This window comes from Hibiscus syriacus, unplaced genomic scaffold (assembly GCF_006381635.1).
Source record: "Hibiscus syriacus cultivar Baekdansim isolate YM2019G1 unplaced genomic scaffold, ASM638163v2 tig00111566_pilon, whole genome shotgun sequence".
NCBI classification, from domain to species: Eukaryota; Viridiplantae; Streptophyta; class Magnoliopsida; order Malvales; family Malvaceae; genus Hibiscus; species Hibiscus syriacus.
The window spans coordinates 1,802,723-1,808,722 of NW_024063122.1; the positions used below are offsets into that span (position 1 = coordinate 1,802,723).

The window sequence follows — 6,000 nt, forward strand, 5'->3', positions numbered from 1 at the left end:
TATATCCCATATTCATTAAATACATGTATAATATCAATTGTTAGTGTATTTCCTAACAATTATAACTTAAACATTAATCAAAATACTTATTATTAATCTTTTTACAATAATATAAGCATAACTTAAATTTCTGGTTCTTCAGTATCGATACTCCTACAATGGTATCGATACTACCCTAGTATGGTATTGATACCCCCTTCCGATATCGATACCAAAAATAGATTCGATGTGGCATGGTATCGATACCCTTACCATGCTATCGACACTACTATACTATGGTACCAATACCCCATTTTGGTATCGATACCAAAATTAGGTTCGATGTTATCTGGTATCAATACTACCTCGTCGGCACCGATACTGATTGAATCAGTATCAATACTTCTCATCTAATTCAACCTAATTTTTGCCGATAGTATCGGTATTGTTCTATCAGTACCGATACCCATGTCCAGATTTTCCAGTTTTCAACCCGAGACATACCCAAATTTGGCCAATTTCCCTCACATTTACCTCTAACAATACTATATAACTCTTCTCTACTTAACCATACTAATTTTCCTTTGTTTAGATACTTAAAACATATAGTATCCCTCAATAGCATTTGATTTTAAGAATCACACCACAATTTCTAACTTGTTTTTACACTCATCTAATGCTTCTAATCTTTCATTTTCTTATTGAAAAGTCAATTCTACCAAAAAAAACTTTAATAAACCCTCATTTATTAACATATCATTATAAAACCCATTTTCTAAAATCTCCTTTATTTCCCTTATCTCATTGTTTTAATCCCATCTAAATCTTCCTTAAGCTTCCATCATATACAATGATTCAATAACCAACAAAAGTTGAAGGAATAAACCATTAAATTGAAAACTTACCTTTGAGCTATGGAGGAGCTCTTCTACGGGGAAAGAGGAAGAAGAAGAAAGAGAACTTTTTTAGCAACCTAATTCCCTTTTCCCCATATCTTGAATTTCTCTTTCATTTAAAAGACAAAAAATGCCCTCTTAATAATCCATTGTCACAATTTAGTCTAAACCAATAATCCTAATCATTCTCATCTTATATCGTTTAATCAAATAAATCCTCCTATTTTTGAATCATTTCAATATATTCCCTAAATCGGTATTTGGGGCATTACATGATGAGTACCATTTGTTTGATAGCCAAATTTGTTTCATTCACATAATTGAAGTAATGTTTTTCATGGTGGTATTTTTTCCTTATCGTTTTTACTTTTGTTTTCTTAATTTAAAGGCTCAAGTTATTGAGAAGCCTGCTAAAGCCAATAAGAAACCTGCAAAAAGGTATTGTTAACATCGATGGATATTCTTTTGAAGTTTCATATTTGGTTTTGAGTTGCTTATGTTTCTGATAGTTGTACAGGAAAAAAACCTTCAACAACAAAATCAAACGCTAAAAACTGAAGAAGTTGAGAAGGGGAAAGATCCTAATGCACCCAAATGTCCTCCTACTGCATTCTTTTTGTTCATGTAATGACCCTTGGTTTACTGTTTCTTTTTCCTTGTGTTAATTAATCCCAGTGATAGTGCTGATAGGTTTCCCTTGCTACTTTTTCAGGGATAAGTTTAGGAAATCTTATAAGGAAGCAAATCCAGATGCAAAGAGTGCTACAGGGGTACTCATTTTTCACTTTTGTGCTTGACATGGTTTTCTTTAGTGTTTCTCTTGAGAACAAAATTGGGTAGGGAGCATTTTGACGATGAAATTTAGGTTGCCAAAGAAGGTGGTGAAAAATGGAGATCCATATCTGATGAGGTAAGTTGTTGGTATTCAATTATTTTAATTATACTTTTTTACTAATGACTTATGATGATTCCAACCAGGAAGAGAACTGCTACATTGATAAAGCTGTTGAGCTCAAGAAAGAGTATGAGAAGGCTAAAAACGAGGAAGTTAGGCATCAATACCTTTCTTTTCAAACATTTGATTTAACTGTATGTGGTCCATGGTTCTTCCATTATCCATTTGTTGTGACAAACATCTCACTTGGTTGTTTTAATCAGGAGGAAGGGGCTTCTTCTGATAAGGAAGCCCCTGCAGCTGCAGCACAAAAGGAAGCATAGGTGTTGGATGATTATTAGTTAGTTGCATAACTTGTGTTTTTGGAGTCCCCAAGAATCTGTTGTTTGTGTGAACTTTTTGAATTTTTTTTCAAGCTAATGGATTCTACTAGGTTTACGAATGCATTAGAAAATCATCTTGATTTCTATGTGAATGCTGAAAGAGTAAATCAGAATTAATGATATCAAATTTGATATTTAGAAGTGCCCTTCAATTTTTTTATTTTGTCTGCATTTCTTAAGACAAGTTGTCACAATGTACAACTTACACAAGTGAACCATTATTGTCCAGTTTGAATGGATCATAATGAAGTTATCCAACATATCTCGAGGTATTGTCTCATCATAGAGTAATAGACTGAGCTTCACCACATCCTCTCCATGGTGATTGGACCAACTGGCAGTCTGTTCTACTTCTCCTTCCTTTGGCAAATTTGGCTATTAAGGAATAATCCTATGTTCTACTTCTCCTTCCTTTGGTAAATTTGGTTGAGCATGTTCGTTCTGAGAGAAACTTACTTGCCGTGGTTGATAGCCGGTGCATTGTAAAGTTGTTCTATTCTTTCAAGATTCTGACTTCTTGTACCTTATCATGGAGTATTTTCCATTTTCACCGATGCTTGTTATTGTTTTTAATGAAATGAACTGAGTGATTCTTCTATAAGTTTACTATTTGATTAAAAAAGTTAAAACATTTCTTGGAAAAGGGAAAAATCTACTCTCTTTGGGGAAGACTCATTATTTATAATAGTTACTCATTTGTTCATACTCTTTAAATTATGCCATCAGACCCAACGTTTAAATTCATCAGTAAAATAATATTATATTAGCATTATTGGAAGTTTAAGGATTAAGATAGTGATGATCAACAATTTACGGGTTCAATGAAGAGTAATCCAATCAAACCATGCCAACCTTTTGCAAATAGCAACGTTTGTATTAAAACACCACTAAAAACAATATCATTAGCGGCTTTTGTGGGGAAAAACACCACTAAAGACAAGGGAATTAGCGGTGTTTGTGGAAAAAAATACCACTAAAGACAAGAGAATTAGCGGTGTTTTTGGCAAAAAAATGCCACTAAAGACAAAAGAATTAGCGACCTTTGAAAGAACAAACGCCGCTATATAACTCGACCTTTGCGGCATTTTAGGATCACAAATGCCGCTACGTTTTGTGGCGTTTGTTTTAACGGCACTTCTTGTGGCGCTCTTTCTAGCACTGATAGTATTTTTAGCGGCGCTTAAAAACGCCGCTATAGGACTAAAAAACACAACTAAAAACTTGTTTTGTTGTAGTGTAATCTCAATACACTACAGATAACCTTGACGGGTTGGAATTCCAAGGACTTTAGGAAGATTGGCAAACGTAAAGACGGTTGCCATGCTTAGATGAATTGATTGTGCCCTAGCTAACCGTGACTCGCCTACGCTCTAAGACTTGGAGAATAATGTTAAAGATGAATTAGACTTGGTGCTGGAACATGAGGAGAATATTTGGTTTCACAAGTCTAGAAGTAATTGGATTCTTTATGGAGAACAAAATACGTTCCATGTTTGTGCGAGGAATCAATGTCAGACTAATACCATTTTATATCTTCGTTTAGAGGATGAGTCTTGGTGCTTTGATCAAGTAGTGCTCCAAAAAATGGCAGTCAAGTATTACAAAGATATTTTCAAAAGTGCAGGGAATGATGGTTATTCTTATCATGTTCGTGGACGGTTTCCTCGGATTTCTAGCACCACCATTCGTATGCTTTCGGAGACAGTCACAAAGGATGATATTAGAAAAGTGATTTTTAAGATGCACCCGTTGAAAGCCCCTAGGACAGATGGATATCGTGTTTTCTTTTATTAAAAGAACTGAGATTTTGTTGGACCAAATGTGTCATTTGGTTAAAGAATGTTTCGCTAACAATCATAAACTTGTTGATATTAGTCGTACCTCGCTTGTTCTTATTCCCAAAGTGATCGCGCCGAAGAGAATTGCCCAATTATGTCCTATTAGTCTTTGTACAGTGCTTTACAAGATGATTACCAAAGTCATTGTGAACTGGCTAAAATCCTTCCTGTCTCGTTGGATTTCTGAGAGCTAAACCATTTTCGTCCCTGGTCGTAATATCACTGATAATATAATTATCGCCCAAGAAGAAGTGGTGCACTCGATGAGGAAAAAAGGCAAAGTGGATTGGATGACCATTAAAATTGACCTAGAAAAGCTTATGATCAGCTAGAATGGTCATTCATTGATGATACTTTAATGGATGATGGTTGCCCGGATGAGCTTCGTGGTGTAATCATGAATTGTGTCTTTGGCTTCCACTCAAGTTCTCTGGAACAAGGCTACATCTGAAGAATTTAAGCCGACTTGGTGGATTCGTCAAGGGGACCCTCTTTCTCCCTATCTCTGTGTTTTGTATGGAACGACTCGCTCAATCTATTAATCTTGTAGTGTAAGATGGTTCATGGCATCCTATAAAGTTGAATCGGAGCTGCCCCCTCTGTCCCACTTGTTCTTTGCAGATGATTTGATCGTCTTGGCAGAAGTTACACTATCTCAGCTTGATTTGATTAAGAGAATGCTTCTAGATTTCTGCAACAGCTCAGGCCACAAAGTGAGTATTACTAAGACTAATATCTACTTCTCGAAGAACGTGACAAAAGATCTTTGTTATGATATAAGTAATAGGTTCCAATTCTCGCGTGTTGAGGATCTTGGCAAGTATCTTGGTGTTCTTTTGCTTCATAGTCGAATTACAATAAAACACTTATCAATATATCACTCAGAAAATACGCGATCGTTTAACAGGATGGAAAGCTAAGAATTTATCTTTGGTAGGGAGAATTGTATTAGCTAAATCGGTATTGTCAGCTATTCAGTTTTATGCCATGCAAATTTGTCCCCTTCCGAAAGGAACTAGTGATGAGTTGGAACGCCTTATACGTAATTTCATTTGGGGTACTACAGAGACTAGTCGTCGTGTTCACCTTGTTTGTTGGGAGGAACTGTGTTATCCGATTAATACGGGCAGATTAGGAATAAAAAACCCACAGAAGCAATATGACGCATGACATGGTTGGGATGGGTGTACAGCTTGTCCAAACACATCAGCTGTTGTTCCGTTTTGGATTCGGAGCTATGAGGTATTTATGAAGGACTACGCATGGCGTGGAACTCAGATATAAAGAAGTTGCTGGTCGAGGTTGACAGGAAGGAGGCTCTTGCGGTGGTTGATCGTGATACGAGGCTTCATGGAGTTTCTTCCCTCGTTCCACACATTCACCAGTTACTGAATAGAGAGTGGGAATTTGCTTTCCGTTACGTGCCTCGCGAGGGCAACAAGGCAGCTGATTGTTTAGCCAAATTAGCTTGGAGTTTTCCAGCTGGTTTTCGAATGTTCCCGAACCCTCCCTCAAGCACTGTAGGGGTGATCAATTCGGAGGTTTACATGCAATAGACTGTGCATGGTGGAAGCTAGACTAGTCTCTTAGCGTCCTCTACTATATACATATAAACTTCTTAAAAGGCACGGGATATATACTAGGGTGTGATTCTTAAAAAAGCACTAAGGTTACAAGAATAAAACAATCTTTAGTTGAGATTCAATAATAGTTATGGTACAATCTGTTCCTTTCATTATTCTTTTTTCCCCTTTTTATCCACACGGTTAAAGGAAAAAGTAATTCTTATTCTAAATGCAGCCGGTTCATTTGTTGAAAGGATTGAGTGGAAGACGAGCTCAGGAGTATATGATACATGGATGGAAAGGGTAAAATTAATTATTTTAAATAAAAAATTAAAGGGTTTTTTTTTTTTAAGTTTAGATCATTGACTTGCGGTATATTAATTTTCGTTTTTATTTTAGTTTAGATTTTGTTTTTATATATATAGTCTAAATGAACTAAGATCA

At 35.9% G+C, this 6,000-nt stretch overlaps 1 long non-coding RNA gene across 1 annotated transcript; it reads left to right on the top strand.

Annotated features, from left to right (window-relative positions):
- Positions 1 to 1,448: 1,448 nt before the first annotated feature.
- On the top strand, positions 1,449 to 1,686 carry LOC120165076. The gene is made up of 2 exons (XR_005519782.1): positions 1,449 to 1,499; positions 1,588 to 1,686. It is a non-coding gene; the product is annotated as an uncharacterized LOC120165076 (long non-coding RNA).
- The last annotated feature ends 4,314 nt before the right edge of the window (positions 1,687 to 6,000 follow it).